Source organism: Heterocephalus glaber, unplaced genomic scaffold (assembly GCF_053883595.1).
Source record: "Heterocephalus glaber isolate CG9 unplaced genomic scaffold, H.glaber_assembly_v1.0 deba00001778, whole genome shotgun sequence".
Lineage (NCBI taxonomy): Eukaryota > Metazoa > Chordata > Mammalia > Rodentia > Bathyergidae > Heterocephalus > Heterocephalus glaber.
Window position 1 is genome coordinate 757,625 of NW_028258465.1, and position 25,664 is coordinate 783,288.

Here is a 25,664-nt window from a genome sequence, read left to right on the forward strand (position 1 = left end):
ACTCACTCCTTGATTTGTGTGTGTGTGTGTGTGTGTGTGTGTGTGTGCATGGCAACGTGCATATTCTAATTTTTCTAGTAAAAGAAGCTAGAAAGTTCCTATTTTTATAAAGAAGACAATTTAAAACCTTAATACACTGTGTGGGACAAAGCAAAATGTGTTTGTGGGTTAGTCTGACCTGTGGGCCGCCATTTTGCAACCTCTGCAGCTAAGTCTTCTCCAGCACCATAGTAGGCTCTGCTTTGGTTAATCTATGATAGAATCAGAGACGAAGCCCAATACCTGGGAAACTGGGACCCAGCGGGAAGGCCACCGAGGCAGAAGGGCTGAGGGTGATGGGGAGGCTGAGAAGGAGGAGCGGGAAAGTGAAAGAAGAGTGCAGGATGCATGGTTGGCCAGAGGTCTGCAAGCAGGAAAAGAAAAGAAGCGTTCTCCACACCCTCGTCTGGACCCCAAGAGGGTTTGCAGTGATCCAATAGTCAGGCTTTTCTTTCTGCTTAAAGATGATCCCTCAGACACCCAGGTAAACCTAAGGGGTTGTTTAGTCTTGAAGATAAGTCTAGAGTTAAAGATGAAAAATAAATCATTTCTTGGTTGCAGCCTCTTCACGGAACTCCCCACTGCCCTACCTGCTCACAGTAGCGGACACCAGTGCCTCCTGGTTTTCTCACCAACTGAGTGTACAGCACCAATTATGGGTACTGTTTAGAGATCAATCAATAATAACATGATGTTTGGAAATTTGACAGCAATGGATTAGCTTTAGATTTAATACATTTATCTTATGTTCTAAATGCTAAGTAATTCTGAAATCTAAAGACCTTAGTGTATCTTTCTGGCATCACCAGAGTTTGGTTAGTGCAATGCCTTTGTATCCCTTAGATGCCCTCAAAACATTTCTCATCTACATGATCCAGAAATACTGAGCCGAAGAGTAGAAAATGAGAACTGCATTGTCTATGTGAGTTCAAGAAACTCTATGTTCCCCTCTCCTCTAGTTGAGAATAGATTTTTTTTTTCAAAAACATAATCGATGGCTATTTAGTTACTGCATGGGTGTGGCTTCAGTGGACGGAACCCCAAAATACCTCCATTCAAAACAGAAGATGCTAACAGGTCAGAAATTTCTCCAAGGTATTTAATCAGCAGTAATTTTTTTCTTTCTTCCTCCTTTGCCAACCTATCTTCATCATTGTGGCTGCCTTGTGGCTTGGTGTCTGCCATGGTCACACCAGCAACATCTGGATCGGGGGTCATCAGAGAAAACTTTAGCCAAGGAAATCTTCAGTTGCAGATTACAGAGAAAAGGGACATTTTCTTTCCCACACCATGTTAATAGAGTAAAACTGCCTTGCAGTCTGATTGGAGAAGCTATTAACAAAAAAACTTCAGTGGGTATTTGAAACTCAAGCTGAATACTACATGGAAAAAATGATGTAGAATTTGAACAGAAAGAGGTACTGTTTTGTCACGGTCCTGCTCTAAGGTGTTTGCTGTATCTCATCAAATACTTCTTGGGGATTATCTATGCCTACAGTTCTGAGTGCATTGGGGAAGACAAGGGGAAAAAACAGATACAATCCCTACCTTACAGGTCTTCCAAATTGGTGTTTTTTTTGTTGTTTTGTTTTGTTTTTGAGACAGGGTCTTGCTTTGTAATGCAGACTGGCCTTGAACTCACTATGTAGCCGAGGCTGACCTTGAATTTAGGGCGATCCTTCTGCCTCAGCCTCCAGAGAGCTAGGACTACAGGCATGCACCACATGCCTGGCTAAGGTCTTCCAAATTCAATAGAAAAAGACTCCTTAAACAAGTAGTAACATAAGACATTATGAAATGAGTTTAATCGCACTAAATACACAGTGAGGACCCTGGCAAATTACTGCTGTGGAGGGAATGGAGAGAACCCTATAGAGAAGTAGGATTTTCTCAGAGCTGGAAGGAAGGTGCCCACAGGAAAGGCATGGGGGGACAGACTTCCAGGTGACCGGGCCAGATGAATGAAGGCTGAGGACCTTAAGGCCTGTGGCTTGGAGACAGGGACTGTGTCTCCGATGTACTGGGGACAAAAGGGTGGTGAGTATGTGTGAGTTAGGGCCAAGACTAGATCTAGGCTCTCCTTCACTGTGCCCCCTCAGTGCACTGTGTCCTCCTGGATTTGTAATGGAGCCCTAGTTTATATGCTTGCCTTCCAGCCAGGAAAGAATAGCTTCTGGAGAGAATCATATTTTAGTCCTTTTTTCCCCTTAATAGAAATAAATACTTCACATTCCTGCTACTTCTTGTAGCTTTGGTATCTATAAGTGGACCTCGAAAAGGAGGCCCTCTATAAAACTGAATCTCATAAGTGAGGGGCCCAGCCACGTACAGTTCTGGAAGCCAGGTGTCTTGGTCACTTTCTCATTGAGACACAGCGGACAACACCCACATCTTAAAGGTGGAGAGGTCCATTTTACCTCATGCTCCAGTCCATAGTGGGCTGGCTCCAAGGCAGGATAGCACAGCAGATGGGTCTGGTGGAGGGGAGATGCTCATGGCATGGCAGACAGGAAGATGAGAGGGAAGGGAGGACCCTGGAAGGGAGATCTAACCTTCCGGTCATGCTCCCAGTGACGCCTCTTCTGGCCCTGTCTCACCTCACAACATCCAGTCAGCTCTAAGCTCCCATGATCAATGACCTCTAAAAGCACCACGGATGGGCACACGAGGCTCTTGGGAGACATCTAGATATAAGCCATAGCACTGGGTGAGGAAGTCTGAGTATTCATTGAAGAGCTTTTGAAACTTTGTGGGACAGAAAATTACATGACCAGGACTGTGCTTTCTGAAGATAACACAAACAACAGCATGGAGGAGAATAAATTACAGGGAGGAAAAGCCCAAGGCCAGAAGACCTGTCAGCAGCTGTCACAAAAATCTAGGCAAGAGAGGCAGAGCAGGGACTGAGGGGGCAGAGGCTGTGGGAGTAGACAGAACAGAGGAATAAACTCAATGCTGTGTGGAAATGGACGGATGCAGAGAAAATTAAGGAGAGGGCCAGGTTGCCTACCCAATTCAGATTACTCAGAAACCTTTCAGCCAATTTGCCACGTTTGTGTGATTAAATAATTCCTCTCCTACTGGCAAGGTCTGGGGTGAAATGTTGGTGTTCAGAAGCAAACCTGGACTCAGCCAACTGCTTGATATTGTCACCAAGTCATTGTGACTGATGAGAACTCTCAGGGGCCTTGCACACAGGTGCCATCCCCAGGACAGGTGAAGGGTCTCGTGGAAAGGATCAGAGGGGAGTGAGCACAGCAGTTCCCTTCAAGTCTGTCAGAGAAGGGACAAAAGCGTCACTTATGCCTCAGAGATTTTCCTTAATGATCTGGGGCTGCCTTGATATGACAGTAAGTTCAAGCAGCCAGACTCGGTCTTTTTTAAAAAACATTTGCTAGTTGAAGTTTGTGATGAGCAGGAAGAATATTCTGTCTGCTCTAAGGGTTTCCCTTTTTTTTTTCCCCAACTTGAAAAGTTCTATAGGAAATCAATAAAATGTTCGTCATAATAAATTGTTTTCCTCTAGTGAGGAAATATTTTGGCGGCTGTCATCAGCATTGTGCTGGCATGAATGGAAAGAAAACATTCATAGCAAATGTATATTGTGGCTTGTCAAATTGGCAATGGCTTCCACAACAATAAATATAAGGAAGCTCATGCTTTTATCAAGGATTCTGGATTTGTTCATGCAGTGATAAAATTTCCAGCAAGCACTTGCTGACAGCCTTGGCAGGTTATGCGGATTGTAATCCCACAGGTGAGCTACTGTTTAAAGAAATTGCCCCCTATGTCAAAGGCCGAGGCATCAAAACAATGCCAATTACCGGTGGAGTGTCAGGCTGCCATGATGTCCCAGACAGGGGAGTATGCAATTTACCACTTACAAAGTGGTTGAAAATGAAAAAAAAAAAAATGAATGAAAACATATGTATGAGAAACATCGTTAAGGACTATAATATGAAATATGTCGTAGCAGACATTTTCTAACAGGTAGAGAAAAAATATCTATTCCTGAGTTTTTGGTGTCGGTAGGCTTCCACCCAGAACCAGGGCGAAGCTTCTGCTTTTGACTGAATACTGAATAGGCAGTGGAGGAAGAAATGGCATAAAAGTGGCAATAATCAATATTCATTAGATACAGGATGTCTTACTATCTGCAAAACAACAAGAGTTCATTTATTCAGATGACAGCTATTGAATATTTACTTTGTAAAACATTATAAGAATACTGGGAAGTGTGTTTGTGTGTGTGTGTGTGTGTGTGTGTGTGAGAGAGAGAGAGAGAGAGAGAGAGAGAGAGAGAGAGAGAGAGAGAGAGAGAGAGAGAAAGGATGAACATACTTTCCAGGAGTCCTTGATAATAGCTAAATGATTATTTAACTAGAGGCAGACTATTATTTGGCAAAATCGGAATGGAGTCAATTTCAGTGCCTTTTGCTTCCTGTACTTCTTTCTGTTTCAGGTCCCTCTTTTTCTTTTTCTTTCTTTTTTTTTTTTTTTTTTTTTAAGTTTTCTGATATTTTAGCCTCAGCTACTGTAATCATTCTTCATGTTTTTCTTTCCATTAAGTATACTGGTACATTTTAGGTATAAAATACAGTTACATTCATCATTGGGATCTTGTACCTTTACATGATGTATCTTGGTTCTTATTTTTTCCCCATTCCCCTGCCCTCCTTTCACCCCCTCCACCCTTCCCTATTCACAAAGACTTTGTTTCCATTTTTTCCTTTTCTCATATTTTTTCATTTCCCTTCCCTCCTTTACCCTGCCCCTCCCAATTCCCCTACTCCCTTGGATCCTCTCCACCCATTTCACACCATCAACTACCCACTCTGATCCCCATTTACACCCTTAGCCCCACACCAGAGAAACCACCCAGCATTCACACATGTGTGTCCCTTCTACCTGACTCAAGAGCATGGCCTCAATGTGCATCCACCCAGGCACAAATGTCCCCAGCTCCTCTATCCCCATGGCCAAGTAGCACTCTATTTTACAAAAAAAAAGCACATCTTCTTCATCCAGTCTGCGGTTGATGGGCAACTGGGCCGCCTGCAAGTCCTAGCCACCACAAACTGTGCCAATAGCAGCATAGTTTACAATAGGTAAATCTCAAAAACAGCCCAAACACCCACCAACCAATGGACAAAGAAGATGTGTTTCCTCTACACAATGAGGCACCACCCCACCACAAAGAAGGATGAACTCAAGACATCTACAGCCAAATGGATGCACCTTGAGACCACACTCCCAAGCAAAACAAATCAGACACACATGTTCAAATACTGCACCACCTGTCCAGTGTGAGAAACCAAAAGTGGAAACAAGGACCAAAATGCACAACAGATACTGGGAAATGGGAAGAAGATGTTCAAGTAGGAAGGTCCCCCTTTTTCTTGCTCTGAGAGGAGGGTGGGGGAGAGAGTCATCCTAGGCAGGTCCTCAACCTGGCTATATGTTACTCCACAGGCAGGCACAGTGGCTGTGACATGGGTGGATTCCAGGGATTCTGATTCCTTTTGTCCCTTGTGGGGTTGAGGCCCCCACGGCTTTAATTCAGGTGTAGCTGAGAATCAGGAGGTCTTCAGATGTTTCCTTCACATACCCTCTAATGTCATTCAGAAAATTTCACTTTGCACGTGTTTAAGTCAAATCTAAAGTAGTTTAACATAAGTTTAAGTGGTGTTGAATAACATAATTTTCTATGGATCAAAATATTGATATTTTATAACTAATAAATTATAAAATAAACCCAGTGGAACCAGTGACTATGGGATTTGATACCTACTCACTGTGGTTCATTTAGGAAAGACATGAGCAGTTCCTCATCTAGCAGTTGGACATTTTATGTTATTCCTTTGTCTCCTTGAATTCTACTTCATGTATAATTTCAGGTTTGTTGATTACTTCATCATATTTCTCCCCAATAAAAACATGTTTATTAATTAAGCTTTAAGATTTAAAAAATTTTCCATAAAACTCCAAGTTACAATATAAAATATACCTTCCCTCATGAAGTCACAAACCTGAATTATTATTGAACATATCATGGACTTGACATAAATATATTACATGTCTTGATTATGAATAAGCATAAAAGTATAATTTTATTTGAAATGGATTTTAAAATGTGATGTATAGGGCTTTAAAAATTAGTTCATTCAGTATTCTTTAAAGACTTAGTGATAAAGTGACACACGCCTTGGCATTGATAATACCCCATTTTTCATTTTTACAGATGCGAATTCTTACAAAACTTGTTCACATAAATAAAGAGATTGGCCCTGGAGAGAACACTGCTATGGTAATGTCACTCCATTTTCTGAACTTCTGAATTAAATGCTAAAAACATTACTTAGTGATTTCTCCTTAGAAACATTTAAAAGTAATGATCAGTGGAAAACTGGATAAAGTTCTTCCTTAAATTTTGTTTGAATAAGAAAAAAACCCACCTGAACAACTTACAAAAGATTTCCATATCCATTCATGGGACCATTTTCTTGCTCAACATTAGTACTGAATCGATTGTTAGATATTTCCTAATGCTACCCCAAGAAGAGTAGGACTGTAATATTTGTGAAGGATGAGAAGTATGCTCCCCCTTTTTTGCAAAAACAAAACACCAAAAAACAAAAAAAAATGGTTATAGAAAAAGAAGTGAGGAGGCTGTCAGTATATTGACTGGACTTGAATTTGGCCAGATGTGTTCTTCTATCTTAGAAAAGGGAACAAATGGAAACAAATGGAAATTGATGATCATGAAGTCTTCTCCCATTTCCAGTTTGTGTACCTTTTAATATGTTAACCCTGTCAAAAGTACATTTATGTTTTAAGTGAAGATACTTAGGAAAAATATAGTTAAAAATTAACTCTCGGGGACAATAAATGGAGTATATTTCCTACTAGAATCTCTCAGTGCTATGTCACAGGCATATAGACAACTACAAATTCCACTTGTGTGTTTTTGACCAGCTTAGTTGATATTTGAAAGAATTTTCACAAATTTAACTGAAGAAAATTTACTAAAAGTAGCCTGTGCTATGTAATAGAAACCTAATGCAGACCACACATGTGATTTAAAATGTTCCAGTGGTTTCACAAAAAAGATAATAAGAAAGATGGTGAAAATTTAATAAAATGTTTTATTTAACCCAATATATCATCATATCAATTCCAGCATTTTAAATAAAATTGATAATTATATACTGTATATTCTTTCGTACTGTGGATTTGAACTTCAGTGTCTATTTTATACTTACAGCACATCTCCGTTCAAGTGCTTGATGTCTATTATGTGCTTGGACTACCATGCTGGGCAGTGTTCTGGTGGATGATCAGAAACTAAACTTTGTGTGTGGCTCTAATACTGTGTTGAGCAGTAAAACCAGTTCTTCAGTAGGAAGAGATGCAAAAACAGTAATTTACATTCTGCTAAATGACATTCTTTACTCTACCTCACACTTCATGTGAAATCTGGCTCCTCACTGAAGTTCTAATTAGCCATTGATTTTTGCAGTGTATATCACTTTTTGGCAAATGCATCATAGTATGGTACTTATCACACTCAAATTACATTTGAAGTAGAATAATCAAGTCTATTTTTCATGAGAATACTGATTTCCTCCAGCTTTTTATTAGCTGTATTAGCTCCCTGTAATCTGCAAAAATCAATAATTTTAGATGTTCTTCAAGCGCAGATTGAGTTGAGATCTACTTCACTTTTCCATCTCCATAACGATTTGGGCTCCTTGCTCCCAATCTTCTTTCTGCTCCTGCTCCTCCTTGTTTTTCTCCACTTTCCCTCCTCACTGCTGTTCTTCTCACCCCCTATTCTGGACATCAAAAGCTCAATTTTAATTCTGGTTACAATGTGATGAATAATGATCAACCTAAGCCAGTTGCCATGCTCTGGTTCTAGTTTTCCAATGGGGGAGACACAGGCTCTCAAAACTTAGCATTCATCCGAATTACCTGGAGAAGTTGTTACAACCCAGAATCCCTGGCCCTCATTCTAGGGTTTCTGACTTAGTAAGTCAGAGGATTGTCATGTGCAGACCACACTTTGCAGACCACGGGTATAGAGTAGAGGTTTGTGATTTATTTTGGTCAGTGGGCTATAGTTGGGAAAATGTCTTTTCTGATAAGAAGATCAGCTATAAAGACATTATTGTCCCGCCCTCATCCCCTTGCTCCCTGCTTTGAAGGCAGTCATGTAAGGGCAAGGTCCTTGTTTCATTTGAAACAATGAAAGGGAACTCAGAAAATTTCAGAGATGCCATCCCACATTCTGACCCCCTGGACAACCCATCTCCAGAGGTCTTGTTATGTGAAATGCTTTTAAAATTCTTTACTGTCTAGTCATCATATCTGGTGTTCTGTTGTTTGCAGCCAAAGCATTCCACACAGACATAGCAACCAATCCCCTCAAATTCCCTTGTCATCATCCATGTGATTGCAATGGTGACAGAATGAATCTCATTGCAGAAGTGTGGTGCTAAAATAGTAAGTCCTTCCTTTGAAATAGTGCACAGTATTTTTCTGATAAACATATCACATCTCAGGATGCATGACGGGCCCAATAATGTACTCAAGCTGAAAAGCTGGATTAGAATTAAAGTAAGGCAGACTTGCTAGTCAAATTTGCCCATGCCTTGTAGCTAGGAAGACTAGAGAATGGATGGGATGCCCAGGATTCTGGTGGGAGTAGCTTCAGAGACAAGAACTGGTACTAATTGGCACAATTTATGAAGAAGGACATTTAGAATCTCTACGAGGAGACACAGTTCCCAGCAGTTAGAGCATGTGCACCAAGAAACTTCCACAGTGAAGGTGCAAGCTCTACATCACTGAAAGATCTATAGGTCGCCATGTTTGTCTTTCAGCAAAAATCATCACAACGAACTAAACATTTCCCACCACATATATTAAGTTTAACACTACAAAATCCTGTTTTAGTTACAAAAATGACAACTTCATATGATTTGACCTACCGGAAATAGAATACTACCCTGGGGTAGAGTGTGAAATCCATTATAGACAGGCAACTGGAAGGGCAACAGTGAAGGCACCGTCCTTGCTTATCTTCACGTAGGTAGGTAGTGTGGATAGTGTAAACCACAAAGTTATACTCAGCTCCTGCAGCCTGCTAAGAAGACTTGAGGGGAAGGGCTCTTGTCCTAAGTAGGAGCCTTTGTTCTATCTGCCCAGTTGGTGTTCTGGGGGAAGGGATCTTCTGAATCTTACTATTTTGGGGTAAGAGTTGGTTTTATCCATCAAGTGTATGACTTTCTTCATTATTAATAGATGCATTCTTGACCTCTGGCTTTCTGCAATTTTAAATTCCTAATGTTTTCCAGTTGTTCTCTAAACTGTTGGCTGGATATTTTTAGTTATCTTTCATGGACATTTTAAGCTCTAGCTGTCCAGGTGCCACTCCACTTTCTTTCTTTATGTCCTTGCAGTGGCTACTCCTTGTCCTTCATGTTGCAGTGTCATCTGAGAATCTTTTCTTGCCTTCTCCCACACTCTAGCTTGTGAACTCACAGTGAACGCCCACAGCGATCTATACTGCCTGAGTCATCATGCCACTCTGTTCTTTCGTTGTAATTTTATAAATACTCCGAAAGCTCAGGTATGTGGTAGGCACTGCTTTAAGGGCTTCACAATATTAAGTTAATTGATCTTCACAACAAACCTCTGAGGTGCAACTGTTACTGTCTTCGATGATGAATGTGGGCAGAGGAGCCACAGGGAGCTTACATGATAAGCTGAAGATGACTGCTAATAAACAGCGGAGCTGGATTAGAACCAGGTGGTTTGGCTCCAGCACTGCTTAATTATGTTTTTTTCTTATTTGATGATAATACCATAGACCTCTCATCTCTACCTCACTGACCACTGCATGCACCTGCTAGACTCCGAAGTCCTTCCAGAGGAGGAAAGTGACTATGCCTGCTTTGTTCTGTGTGATTTGCAATGCCTTTTAAGACAGTGGTTGGTATTCAGTAAATATCTGCCGAATAAATGGGCATGTGTATGCTCAGGGTAAAGCATTCAATGAGGAATGGAATAATGACAGCATCCTGTAGGTGCAATTCTAATGGGATCCTGTTATATGGGAGGAAAAGGGAACTTACACTGACAAGCAGTATTTGAAAATTTCAAATGTCTAGAAAAGATTAAAGCTAAAGGGGATTTCAAGGCTGGTATTGGGCAGTTCAGTTGGAAGCAAAGCTGCTGCTACTCAAACCTTCAGCACTCCCAGCCACAGGAAAAGGCAGACAGTGTGAAAGCTTGCAGATTGGAAGGAAATTCTACTTCCGTGGTATGCCTTGCAGAAGAAGATAGAACTGTAGATTCTACTTTACTGAGAGACCTGGTAACCCTGAAAAAATATTTTAAAAGACACATGAAAGAGGGCACAAGCCAGAGAGGAGGGCCACACTGGAGCTGTGCTAGCTCAGGTGCTCACGAAATAAGCAAGAACAGAAATAAAGCAGGGTGGAGGCAATTACAGATTGTCACTGAAGTTAAAAACATGACCCACAGGACTGGTGTCGCAGTGCTTAAGGCTATGAAAGCTCCCCACATCAGTTATGACACAAAGCATGGGACAGGACAGTCAAAATGCTACACTGTTTCTCCATCTTGTTTCAAAAATACAAACCTGTTCAATTTTATACAATTTAAGTATGCATAGGCTGATTTTCAATGAAAGAGAAGAGAGGCAGATAAGAGGCATTGGATCTGCTTCCAAAAAGGTATTCAAATGGCCACTTCATAATTCCTTGGGTTTGAATGGTAACATAATCAGCAATAAGGATGACTTCATCTAATTAATTTCCCTTAAGCAATTTTCACAGACAGGAATTACAGACAATAAACAATATAGGTATTATGTTTGATGAATTTTTAAAAAGTGTGAGAATTATGGTCAAATAAATAACACTTCTAGTAGGTGTTTAAAGTAATATGCTAAAAAAATTCACAACAATGCATAGATTTAGAGGAAAAAAGATTGAATTCTGAATGGGGGCACAGGACTAAGTGAATGTCCAGAGATTCTCCCCAGTATGGATCCATTCTTTGTGTAACAGTTGAACCCCTTAGTTCAGTGTGGTAGAGCATAATTTAGCTTAAGGGAGGTCAACGTGCTAAGTAGAAATGATTTGGTAAAGAAGAAAGGATTTTTTTAAATGTCAGGGACAAAGCAACTTGTAATTCGATTTTTAATCTTCAGACAGTAGGTAATATTAAGTCATCAAACAGTGCAAAGAATAGGCTGCTAATTGAAATGGAATGTGGCAACATTCATGAAATTGATTAGCAGTGACGAAGCAGCTGGATGTGTCAGCATTTTAGCAGTTGGAGTAGCTCTGATGGAGGAAATGACAGGGCTGGGAAACAAAACTGAAAATTAAATGTACAGCCAAATCGTCCTGGCACCAAAAAATGTACGACTGCATAAAACTGAGGAACAGGCCATGAAAGGATGTTAAGAAATGCTCCCTGATGGGGCTAGTGAGTACAACTGTTTGCTACTTGGCTTGAACCTGCCACTTCTGATGACTGCTAGAAGTTTGATAGTTGGTGGAGTAAAATTCCTGATGCCATTTCTGGGGAGTCAGATGGCAAGAGGCCAGCAAGCAGGACTGCTTACAATGACTGTCCTCTGGCTCTCACTTTGCAACCAATGCTCTACCGGTTTTGACATATAAAAAAAATACAGTGTTTTCCAAATTGTGTTCCTTGAAGCACTAGAGGCCCATGAGATGCTACCAGACTTTGTGAATAGGTTCTTTGGTCAAATTAGATCAATGACTGCATGATACTCCTAGAAAGCCTCAATGCATATTATTGTAGCAAAGTCCTATAATAGGTGAGAATTTTCCTAAGCTTCTACATCTACTAAAATGAATTTTAAAGAAAAATCTATAATATTGCAGAGAACTATTGCTCTTTGTGCAGAAGTTTGGAAACTATTGCCTAGACCTTTCAAAAGAACCCATATACCCGCAGTCTTCCGAGGACCTTACTCCTGCACTGTGGGAGAAAGTCCTCCTCCTGCAAAGAGTGTGGCTCACTGTGAAACACTTGGCTCTACAGTCCACCCGCAAATGTTCTTGAGTGCACTTAGAGAGATGCTGCCTGATGCTTCCATTTGAATGGGGTATAAACGTGGGGCCTATGGATGGTCATAGAACAGCTACGATTGCGTTATGCTGAGAGTGTTTATTCATACTCTTGATATCAGCTGGGAATTCTGGGTAAGGACGGCAATTCTTCTTGTTAGTAATATCGAGTTGTATGGGACAAAAGTGTATCTCTAGGCTCTCCCATAAAAAGTGTCAAGACATCCAGTGGCATGAGAGTTCTCCCTCATCCCCTTTATTTTTGCAATTTAAACAGCATCAGAAAGGATGTTGTTACTATTTCTCTAAATTCATAGAAATGAACCCAACTTTGAATTACTCTAACTTGATGTAAATAAGGACTAAAAGGTGTAATAGATAATGTGAAATAGGAAGAAAAGGGGCAAAGGGGAAGGGGAAGTGGGAGGGGTAGGGGAAAGGAAAGAAGAGAATGGAATTAATATGAGAAAATGGATAAATGGAAACAAAGTCTTTGTAAATAGGGAGGGATGGAGGGGTTGAAGGGAGGGGAGGGGAAGGGGAAAAAATAAGAACCAAGAGAGATTATGTAAAGGTGCAAATTTCCAATGATGAATGTCATTATATCATACACCTAAAATGTACCAATGATTAGAATGAATAATCGATAATGCAAAATAGGAAGAAAAGGTCCAAAGGGGTAGGGGTAGTGGGAGGGGCAGGGGAAAGGAAAGAAGGGAAAGGAAAAATGCTGAGAAATGGAAAAAATGGAAATAAAGTCTTTGTAAATAGGGAAGGGTGGAGGGGGTGAAGGGAGGGCTAGGAATGGGGAAAAAATAAGAACCAAGATGCATCATGTACAGGTACAATTCCCAATGAGAAATGTAATTGTGTTGTATAGCTAAAATGTACCAATAAGAGAATTAAAAAAGAAATTACTGTAATTTGAAAGTAACAATGTGTGTACCATGTGACATTTTTTTAGGAGGGTGATGAGACCACAGTGAAAATATAAAATAATATACTAACTATCTGGAAATTCACTGATGAATTCTAGGACAACTCTTCAGAGAACCATTTCAGAATTGAAAGGAATGTTCAACAACTCAGTTCAAACCACTGCACTTTATATCTCCTTAACTCTATGATCCTTTTACGCAAGTCAGCCCTGAGAATCCTGTTTTTGTGGAATATTTGGCTAAGAGTACATCTTTTGCAACCCGTTACTTGGGCAGTTTAGCCACGGCTGCTCAGAGACCTGTGGCTCTCATTCCACAGAAGAAAGCACAGTGCGGGTCCCTGGGGATTTCTGTGCTCCGCAGCTTCAGGCTGATCACCGCATAGCTTCCCCTGTTTCGCAGCAAACTCCCTGCCCTAGTTTTAGACACTTCATCTGCCAGGGAACATTATGTTTTTTGAAATGATAATTTCTGCTGTCCTGATTTTTCCCAAAGCTTTAATCTCAACAATTTAAATTGAGATTGAGATCGAGGCAATCGGAAGTATCCTCTCAAGAAAGAATATCTCCTGGACGGGCTTCAGCTGATGAAATATTTTCTTTTGTTTCTATTTTCTTGCAAGAAGGAACAAAGTCTTCCTACAATTCCCATAATCAGGGTGGGCCCCGTCTTTCAAACGTGCTTGGTTATAGTTTACAGAACGTCAGCAGTCATCTCCATGGGTATTCGTGTTTCTTCAAGTTTTACTGAGAAGCAGGAAGACCCTTGGCATGGTTGGGCCACTTCAGGAGATCCATTAAGTGGGCATAAGAACGCTGGAAATTTGGACACTGGTTCTTTCGGTTGCTTGAATGTGTGCCCATTTAAACTCCGTGTTTGGGGCAGGAAAGAGACAAGCATATTTGATCAAGTTCTTAGTCTGTTTCATATGGGACAGCAAGAAAGAATTCGAGAGGGAGGAGTAAAACAGACATTTTACCATTAAAACGTTTATTTACATGCATTTCCAGCAGACAAATTGCTGAGGAATTACGATTCATATGGAAATCAAAATTCAACTCATTCGGGCTAACATGGCAATGAATGTAAGCCTAAGCCAGAATACAGTCTGGGTGACATGCAGTGGACAGGTCTCCACCAGGCTCCCCCTGGAGGCTCAGGGAGCAGCACCCCATTGGTGACATCTCCTGGGGATGGTGAGACACCTGCTGCATCCTGCAACCACAGCACACCATGCTTCTTCCTCCGGGGACCGTGGGGTGCCCATCACTATGAGCCTACGTTGTATATTCACACTGGGGTGCTCAGCTGTTTTGTCTTGAGGAACGTCACAAAATATTATCAAGATCGCAGTAGAATATATGTCTCTGCAAATACAGTTTTCCAAACCCCAGAACTGAGTTACTTTAGAGTTATAGGGCATGTCAGGACAGACTCAGTCTCTGGTGTCCTGAGACTGCCTAAGCAGAGACATTTCTCTTCGAAAGTGACAAGCTGTCACTAGCAAGTGCACTGTTCTCCCTTATTGGTTTCTAAGAGTTTGGCCTTTTGGAGAGTTTCTCTATCTAAGTGAGTTTTGGTGACACATTTCATTCTCCCAACAACTTACACAGGATGAGATATTATTTTAACTAGGTCAGCTGGGCCTTCCATGAAGTAACGCTTACTCGATTCCCTTGTGTTCGAGGGACGGCTGGGCTTGTGGCACCGGATTCTGCTCTGCTGCAGAGGGGAGAAGCCCTCTGATGGCTCCCAGTTCCATCCTGGGAATAGCATCCCCACCCCCACGCCATGGGCCTGGGCCACGTGAAAGTTTGAGGCAGGATATGGAAGAGCATTTTTAGACTACTTTTGGAAAGGCTATATCTAGCTTCCTCACTTTCATTCATTGTGGAGAAGAAATCCTTTCAGATCTGAAAGATCCTTAGATCAGCTTATCTGATGAAGATGCACTGTGTGTCGGGAAATCCCTTCCTCCTTGCTTGGAGATTTAGTCAAGGGCTCATCCATGGCTCCTCTGTCTGTTCTCTTTTCTTTCTACTTTTCTCCTTCCATGATTCCCTTTCCTACACAAGTAGGAACTTTCTTTAAAGAGTTGGAATCCTTTTAGGGTTATAACAATGGTAGAAGATACAATGTTAGCCAGTAGCCTTTATCAAGAAGAAAGGAGACAGGCAGACTGGGGAGAAGGGAGAAGGACAGGCAGGCATCCAGCTTCAACCTGGCTGAGAAACCGAACAGACCATGTGAAGTAGTTTGGTAGAGGAGTCCTGGGCAGGAGGGGATGATGGGCCGAAGTCTAGGTATTTTGAGTTGGGATTGTCGGGAGAATGGAGATACAGAGCCCTTTAGTAAGAGGCTCAGTTTCCCCAAGCACATTTGGGAGGCAGATTAGATTCCAAATCCACCATAAAAAGTATCACGAATCTAATGGCTTAAAACAAGAATTCAGACACCTGAAATGGGTCTCACTCGGCTAAAACTGTGGTGTCAGCAGGGCCATGTTCCTTCTGGGTTTTGCCTCCAAGATGCTACCTACGTACCTTGGTTTGCAGTCTTCTTCTATCTTCAAAGCAAGAAGTGTAGCGCCTGAAAATAATTTGCTGGTGTTGAGCCCCCACTTTTTTCCCTTTAGTCCCGCTTTGCACTGAGCCATGCCTTCAGTCCTTTCTTAATTTTTGTTTTTTCTTTTGAGAGAGGGTCTCACTAAATTGCTACACTGCCCTGGGGGGGCCCAGACTTGGGATCCCCTGCTCAGCCCCCTAGAGTGGTGGGATTACAGCTGTGTGCTGTCACTCCTGGCTAGGATCCTTGTGATTACACTGGTCTCACCTGAAACATGTGCACACATGTGAAGTCCTTTCTGTCATGTAGGATAACCTACTTTCAGCTTTCAGGGATTAAACTATGAATTTCTCCAAGGGTTTATTATTCTACCTTCCACAAGAGCCGCCAGATATAGAGGTCAACACAGGGCAGAGCACTGAAGAACACGACTTCCTGAACTTGTTTTTTGTTATCTTCTTTTCCTATATCCTTTTCCTGTTTCTCCTCTCAGTTTTGGGATTCATTCTCTTGGACTACTGTGTTTTTCTCCTCATTCTTTTAACTACTCTCAGCTTTCTGTCAACCAAGGAAGGCTTCAACTGCAGTGAGTATATCTCAAGGTTAAAAGCGTTATTTTATGTCCTTATTCACTTTTACATGTAGCCAGGCAAACCACTGAAATTTCTTTTAAAAAAGAAAAGGAGTTCTGATTTTTCCTCACCTTAGTGGTCTTCAGTCTCACCTACTTAGGTTGGATTTTGGTACCGGGTATCGAACTCAGGTCCTTGCACTTGCACAGCAGGCAGTGAAACCACTGAGCTAAATCCTCGGCCCTTAGGTTGCATTTTGTAAAAGAGCTCTGTAGCTGTGCTTCTGCTAAGTAGGTTGCACACAGTTCATCCTATTCCTCCATTTAAGTAATGAGGAAATAATTGTGCTTTCGATACCGGGACTAAACTGCTGTGTTATTGACAAAGTCTTAATTGATTTGAAATATGAGAAAGCTCACACCCTTCTCTGGAATAATTGCCTTAGACACTTGGGGACTCTACCTGGACTTAATGATTCAACAAGCTCACCGAGTACGGAGCTCCTGGTGGGTCCTGGCATGGTGCTGCCACACACACATTTTGTGGGTGGAGACACTGTTTACTCTGTGTCAATATCTCTTTTGTAGCCAGTGTTTTTATTGCTCCGTAAACTCTGGAATGCCTGTCTTGTACTAGCACTGAAGGACAGAGGAAGAATACTGGGGGAGGAATATTGAATGGGCCACAGTCATTAATGGGGACAATCATAGTCAGTGGTGGGGTGTGTGGGAAACCTACAAGAATACAGCGGACCCATGCTACGTGCTGCGATAGAGGGGTGGTAGTGTGGCAAACGTTAATAGGCAAATACTAGATCTTCTTGCTACAAAGATGAGCAAGACTTATACTATGCTCACTGAGACCTGCTGCTTCTAGATAAACAACTCTCCACAGGGGGATTCTGCCTTACCAAATTTAAATATCCCATCCAGATGTTTAAAAGTCTCAGTAACAACCTTGACCAAAAGACTTGGCTGAGGTCCCTCCTTACACCCATGTGTGTGGGCCCAGACCCTTATGAAACCCTTCATTGATGCTCTTGCATCAGTGCTGTTTTGGACCCTAATTTCCCTGTTCAGTTTGTTTCCTCTCACGTAGAGTCTGTTGAACTTCACATGGTCCTACACATAAAACCCACCATAAAAATCCCACCTGACTTCTATCACAGGGCATTACACAAGCCCTCTAAAAGGTGCCTCTAAAAGGTGCCCCTGACTGCTGACTCCTTCTCCCCACCCTACAGAGCTCAAAGCAGTTGCTGCGGTCATTGCCCCTTTTTCCTCCTGGAAGTTAGGGTCACCTCTTCAGAGGGAAAAACAGGACAAAAGGTAACAAGAGAAGAATCAAATTCTATTAGGCAATAATGACAGTGGCCCCCAAATAGAGTCAAAAGGCCAAAATGGAATCTGGTAAGTCATCTCCTGAAAACATGACCCAGCAGACCTTTGGCTGAAGGCCGCATAGGCCCTGCATAAATGCTTCATAGATTGTGTCCTAAACAATATGGGCCTCCTGTAGGATAAAGATCATATCACTCACACAATGCCCCAAACCCCCTTCTAGACCTCTGAGAAACTCTGAGACAAAGAGCCCTCATGGGTATCCTGCTCAGGACCCCCTCCCAGCTAGCAGGAGCTCTACTTCCTTGCCTTTAGGTCTTTTATTTCCTTGACTTTATATCTTTTAAACCCATCTCCCGTGTCCGTGGTTTCATTCTTTATCACCATGGGACATGACCCCACATTCCCGTATCAGTAGGCTTCACATGGGATGGGAAAATGTAAGAGGCTACTACTCCAGAGTCTACAAAAGGCTATGGAAGACAGGTTCTAGGTTGAGTTCTGAAAGACCAGTAGGAATTATCCAGGCAAGTCTCTGACTGCTGGTGACCAGACTTAGGATTTTTGACTTTATGATGTTATGACAGGGACACGCACGCCTTCAATAGAAACCACACTTTGGGTTGTGCTCTTTTCCAAGGCTGACAATATGCAGTGGGACCCTCTCTGGTGCTGGTCATGGGCAATGAGATGTAGCTCCCAGCCAGCCACACAATCATAAGGTGAACAGCCCACTGTACTGGGTAGCTGAGCTCCACTCTCCACCAGGCTGTGTGTAGCAAATCACTTTGCCTTCTGACATTTCCATCTCAGGATGTTTGTAACCCATGGTAAATTGACAAACACCATCTAGAGATGAGGAGAGGGTGCTACAGTCTTTTTTGGGAGAAGTGATATTGAGGTAAACAAGTGACACAAGAGAGTGGGGTTGAGATCCTTCCTCAACTTCTGTGTATTCTTGGAATTAGGTACACTGTTCACGTCTGACTTCTTTTATCTGTAACATGAGCATAATGAGGTCTCAAGAAATTATAAGGAAATAAAATTGGGATTTCAAATATTATCTAGAGCGAATGGAAAAAAAGGTATTTTTCCCATTAACTATCTAACATTTAACTGGGGACCCTCCCCGCAATGCCACAAAAAGAATTAAAATGCAAAAATAGTAAAACAAAATCCCAGGGTGAATATGCTGTGGATTTTTTAGCCTGAATGAGGGTGACTTGTTCCAACAGTATTGATGTAGTTTAGATTATTAAATGATTAATAGTGATTTTAATTTGGCAATCACAGTTGAAATAGTTCTCTTATCTCCAGCTTACATTTTAAAATCCAATTCTCATATTTGTCCCTTTCCTCTATTTTTTCTGAAATACTTTGGCAAATCAGATGAACATATATCCTCATGGCTTAAAATAGACTAATCTTGGACCTAAAGGATGGCATGAGTTTTCTTTGATTTCTGTAATGTATTTTTGCAGGGAGTTTGCTTCTAGGGAAACTGTGAGTTTATTAAGCTAGAGTTTCTCTTTTTGATGTTTCTAGCAGGTAGGGGGCTTGGCATGACTAAGAGGGAGTGAGAAGCGTTATTTTAAGTAGGGATGGTTTAATCATGCTGACTGATGAACACACCCTGTAATTCAGAACAATTTGTTCTTTCTATGCAAGTCTGCATTATCATTGTTTGGCATTGCTCATGTTATAAATATTTTAAGGACAGAGGGATGCCTGTATTTTGGGAGGTCAGAATTTATACAAATTATTTATTGTTCAACAGTTACATAGACACCCCAAATTTATAAAAAACTAGAAAGAATCAAGGCATAGTTAGTCCATGGAGTCTCAGCAAAAGGGTTAAGAACATGGCTTTAAAGTTGAAAAAAGACCTTGGTTTACATGAAGGCCTCAGTAGATGGCTCTGAAAAATTATCCCCTTTTATCACTCAGTTTTCTCATCTATAAAATAGGGATATTATCTTGAAGGGTACTTAAAGGAATTAGGTGAAATAATCCACCAGAGGTAATTATGTCTGATACAATGCTCTGTGAGAGATAATATTACTAAGGATCATTATCAAAGCTTTTTCTTTTTCAAAGTTAGTTCACGTCTCATGATTCAAAGGCCCTTCGACAGCAGGAAAAGAGTAAGAAAAAACACAAATCTTTTTGGGATTGTGATCACTGAACTGGATGTGGAGTCAGGAGGTGGGAGGGCATGGAGGACCCTGGGTGTGGCGGCCCACAGTAGGAGGGGAGGTTGGGGTCAGGCTGGCTAGTGTCACTCACGTGAGGCCCTGCGTGCGTTGTCTGCGTGAATCTAAGGGACACGGAGCCCAGGAAGGTCCTTGTGGGGGGTATCGATTGTGAAGGCCCCAGCGATGTTTTAGGCTATTGCCTTTGGAATGGGTTTTATCTTAACAATCTAATTAAATCTAAACGTGAGAAAATGGGTCTGAACGTGGGCTTGTCTTTGATGGTTGTCTTATTTTTGCAAACCAGTGCAGTTCTTTCCCGTGCTCCCTCTCGCTACCGCAAGCTGTATTTCTCAGCCAGAGCACTTCAGAATAGATTGCTCGACTGCCTGCATTAGCACGGCCTCTCCTGCCTTCGCTCTGCCCTCTCTGGATTAGTGGGGACTCGGCCCAGTCACACCGGTGGCTGCCAAGCGTTCTCTCCCCGGCTCCGCTCTGCAGAGAGCAATGCTAGAGCCTGTGAGTGGCCAGGTAATGAAGTAGCGTCCTGAGGTCTAATAACATTCTATTTTTAATTCTGAGGTGTGCTTAATTCCGAGGACAAACTCACTCTTTAAAGGTCTGGAACAGCAGGCTGGGAACAGGTTTGGGTGACACTATGAGACACAATCGAGGCTGATACTCATCTGTTTTATAAATCAGAAGACACTGAACGATCATGCAGAACTACTCGAGCAGCTACGGGCCCGTGCAGGCTGCAGGCTGCGTTTCTGAGCTCGCATCGCCTGTTCCCTGGCTGTCAGAGCGGGAAGGTGAGCGGCTCTCTGCCACAGCGTGCTCGGTGACCCAGATCCGAGGCATCCGGCCTCCCTGAACCGGGGCTCTGAGGCAGCCAAGTGAGAAGCGCCTCGGGCCTTTCCAAGCCTAATTAGAATCGCATTAACTTAATCATAAATTACCCCTGGCTCGGTGGGCTTGTTACCTCTTCCCTCTCAGCCCGGATGTGACCCTTGGGCTCCGCCCTTGTGACAGCTGCGTGGATCCCGGTGAGGCCCGGCCGGAGCATGCAGTCTGTTTGCAGGCACCGGCGGAGGCCTTGCAGGGAGAGGTAGCTCCGGGCCGCAGGCCCCCAGCTCCCGGCGGCCGGAGGGGCCCTGGAGGGACACGGGGCATCTGCTTCGGCCCCGCGAGGCCTTGGTCTTGTAGAAAAATCCGATCTCGCTGACAAAGAGCGCAAGCAGCTCCTCCCTCCTGATCTGAGTTTGCAGATGTGCTTAGAATTGAAGTCAGGCATCCGTTGAAAGCTGGACGTTTAAACTGTCACCCAGCAATGCATCAGTTTATGGACGTGGGGCACCTCGGGGAAGGCGCACGTGAGAAGCTGTCCTCCCGCTCCCGCTAGGAGAGTTGCGGGCTGCCCCAGGGCGCGAGTCCCGGCCCGCTGAGGACGGCGCCTGGCTGCCCACTCGGACCTGTGCCGCAGTGTCCACTCCTGGCGTCCGACCTGTGCGCCCGCGAGCCCTGTGGCAGGAAGGGTCACTACATGGGAGCGGGGCTCCCCGGACGGGCACCGAGCTGTGGACTCTTGTACATCACAGGCCTCTTTGGTGGGTGGGTGGGGACTGTAAATGGCTATGGAGCTTCATTTCTAATGTGGCTGGGCCCTTTTGCACTTCAGACCGTTCAGGGATTTAATCTGGAGACGCGTGGCACCTTGTCCTGTTTGATGTGATCGAATTTCCTGTGTAGCCAAGGGGACTAGAGTTGACTGCCTGATAAGAGCTCTAAAATTGCCTCGATCCCTATCTATATTTAGCTTTTTAGAAAACACAATTTTCTAAAAAAAGTTGTTGGTGTGAACAGCTAGAATCCTTCAAAGATTTTTATTTCCTTTTAGCATTCATATTCTGATGACGTCAGTAGGAATTCTAATTGTATTTAATTTCTGCTTCTCTACCCATCTGGAAAATATCATGACCTTAGACCAAAAGTTCCTGAGCTATTTAATTTCTCTAGCCCTCGAAGGAAAAGCCCATCTACTTTTACAATTCTCTGATGAGGTTATGGGAATTGATTTCTTGAAAATGAAGATTTTGCAAGAAAAATCTTTGAACTCTTTGGAAAAAAAGCTTATTTTAACATTGGAAGACCTGAGGGTTGAAATCTAGATGCATAACCTAAGCCAGGATGCTGATGGGTACCTGAGCATGTCTGGAGTGTTTTCTTCTTTAGGACCATGTATGTTCTTCCCAGGGTGGGAGAGAGCCTGTCACTTTCAGTTTCATCAATCCTCGGATCACTTTTGCAATTTCACCAAACTAGCATTATAACTCAGAAGCAGCCCTTTCTCTCTGTCTGTAATATCACCCTGGTAAGTCCAGCTCAACCCAGAGGCAAGATTTTTCCTCTTCTTATAGCTTAAGCATAGCTAGGGGAAAGGGCAAAAAACCGAGGAGCCTCAGACAAAGAGAAGTAATGATAGGGTATCTGGCATTCTGAGCACAGCTAGTGCAGTCAAGGTGGAATGGACCATTCAATCCGATGTTCACATCCAAATTTGTATCGAGAGCCAACTGTACACAAGATGTCATGTGAGGCATTGTCAGGAAGAGTCGTGAAAGCAGGAAATGAAGGGCAGACATGGAGAGAAAGAATGAGAATATGAATCCTGGGAATCCTGACCAGCACAAACTGGGCTATCTCTGATTTTCACTGGGTTTTGGCTATTTTACAACTCTTTAAGTTACAGACAACGGGTAACAGTGCAAATAGTTCTTGTCTATGGAAATGCAAACTAACTGTGTCTAATGAAATGAAATTGATCATAGGCCTTTTTGGCATCCACTTAAAATTTATCCTGGAATTCCATATATATATGGCATATTAAGTTCCCTTTGAACAGATTGTAATGTCTTTCTGGTCCCCTTATTAATTATTGAGTTAAATAAAATCTTTGACATGCATTTACATTTGTATAAGGGTCATGATTACTCACTTTTAAACATTCTCTTCAACAATTTGATAATTTAAAATATGATTTATATATACTTTTAAATTTTCTGCTTTTTGATTGGGGAGATAAGGTCTGACTACAAGTTGATGTCCAATTATGAACTCTCTCTGTCAATAAAGTTGGTATTACTATGTGCCAGAGACCCCTGAAGTTAGGTTCCAGTACCCTGCCCTGTATATGACACAGGCCTGAGAAAAAAATACACTAAGAGGCAGAACTAGGAGAGAAAGCGGGGCACCAGGGCGACCAATGGCAGTGCAACCAACAAAGGCACTGGCCAGTCCCAGGCACTGACTTTACTGGCAATCAATTGGGCTAAAGGCAACCTATGTGTGGTTTCTATGGAAAACAATGTAAACAAGGCTCATACAGGACAAGACAAAGCATTCTCGAATTAGGAACAGAACAGACAAAATATATGGTTGTAATTAGAACACTGTCCTTCTAGTCAGGAGGTTTTAGTTGTGGAAACGACGGAATTTGGGTGCGAATTACTCTGATCTTGGCACGTAGGCCTTGGCCAGACTCACTTCTATAAACGAGTCAACTGTGAGGTCAGCTCTTCACAGCCTGCCTTGGGTGTAGTCAATATTACGGTCCTCTGCAACTATGTATTTTCAGTGACTGTACTAATCAATAACTATTGCACTTAATCTTTCATTCCCTTAACTAGTTGATTTCTTGACTACTAGGGACAAAGATTTAGAAATGAAAACACTTTTTGGTATGATTCTTTTTTCCTTCTATTGAAATAATTATGTTGTTCTTTGGAAAATAATAAGTTATGGCAAGTGGTAAAAATCTAGAAACCTTGAGAAAGCAGAGGAAATAAGAGAAATAAACTGCAGCTCTACTAAGTAATGCAAACATCTTGGTATATTTTCATGCAAATTTTCTGTGCTTACTTTTTCTGCTTTAGGTATGTTTTGTTCCTCTTGTGCAGTGTATGTGGTTGCATAAGGGACACACCAACACTACCTACATCCAAATTGTCATCCTCCACAGAACCTGTGAGTAAGTGTGATAAGATGACAAAGGGGAATTACAAATCAGCTGACCTTACGATGAGCAGATGATACAGGATTTTTCAGGTGGGACCAATACAAAATCATGAATGTCCTTAAATGTGCAGCTGGGGGGTCTTCCTGGGTAAGAAGGCTGCAAGTTGAGGGAGGTAGGCAGAATGGAATTCTCCCTTAGAGCATCTGGGCGCTCGCCTGCCTGTTGTCACCTTGAGTTAGGCTCAGTGAGATGCACTGCAGACTTCTGACCTCCAGAACTATGAAATAATAAATTTGTCTGTTCAACTGAGCCACTATGATTATAGTCATTTTCTTTTATAGCAGTAATAGAAAACTAATACAATGGCACACACACAGATTTTCTAATCTATAAAATTATATCATATAATTACATACTCTTTAAAGTTTTTGCAAACATAACTTGTAATAGGTACCCATTTATTTACTTAATATTATTGACCTTTTAGAATATTTCTATTTTTTCTATTAAAATGACACTCATGACTATGTTTCATAATACTTCTCTAGGATAAATTCACAAAGAGAATTACTGTGTCAAAAAGCAGAACCATTTTTAGGGCAAAGAGTTGTGAGGTATGGTACAAGAAAAGTTCTAGAATTCATATTTTTGACTCATGGGGGATGTATTTTCAGGTTTTACCAAACTCATTCAAAAGAATTGAGTAAATAATCCACCCTGCTTTCTTTCCACCTCCCTCAGTTGCCTATTGTGATATGATCCAAAAAGAAGAATGAGATATACTCCAGAGATCCAGGAGAGAACCTGAGAAAGAAACAGAAACTTGGGAGAATAACATTGTTAACCCCAGGAATACGTTAACTGGCCAAAGTCTCAAATTTAGCAGAAGTCATTGGAGGAGAACAATCTCCTTCAAATGTATTTAGAATGACAATCTCAGGCAGTTAGGATTTATATATAATGATGACTATCTTGGGACGGCATCTTGGAGGACGTTCAAAATGATCTTTGGAATATAAGAAGATAGTTTGAATATGGAGAGAAATGCTTCATTTGGTACTGTGGTTCAAGTGTTTGCTCCTTCCTTATAAAGGAGAATTTAAAAATAAATGTTAGAATCAAATATATTGTTTTTAATATGCTACCTATAATGATCCTCATGGTAACACACATATAAATCTTATATGCACAGTGATTCCCAATAAATCCTTTTATCATTTTCCTAAAGGGTTATAATAGTGAGCCTCTCCAGATATTTTTATAGCTAGATATCTGACAAAGATGGCATACTTGGTAATAGCAGCCAGCATTCTTGTGTCTAGAGTATGTGGCACAGGTCACAACATGTCCCCCACATCTGTATGGAGTCTTACTTTGTCTGGCTGTGGTACTCAACACACTGCCATGTCTCGAACTTCATCCATTCAGAGGCTGGACCTAGAGGAAGATAAAGTGATGAAGTCAATTAGGAAAAAGAGAATGAGACATTTCAATTAGTTGTCTCCTAGATTCCCTAGGTAACTAGTGGAAGAAGGGAAGTTTTAAACTTTTAAGCCAATCTTAGTGAAATGAAGAAGCTTTTATTCTTAGGTAAGAAAAAGTGAAACTGGGGAAAAGACATGAACTCAAAGGTCCAAGCCTAATGGTAATTATTATATTTTAAACTTTCCATGTATTTAAAGTTTCCCAGATGCCTCTTCATTATCTCTTTAACTTACTTTACAGGTATTTAATTTAAGCTGCCCAGAGAAGTTAGATCAGGATAGGTTGGATGTTTATTAGGGGACTTTATGGGCTGGGAAGTGCCCTCATAGGAGATATCCCCCGAGGAATGATGGTCAACATTAAACAGCAAGACAGCAGAGTGGA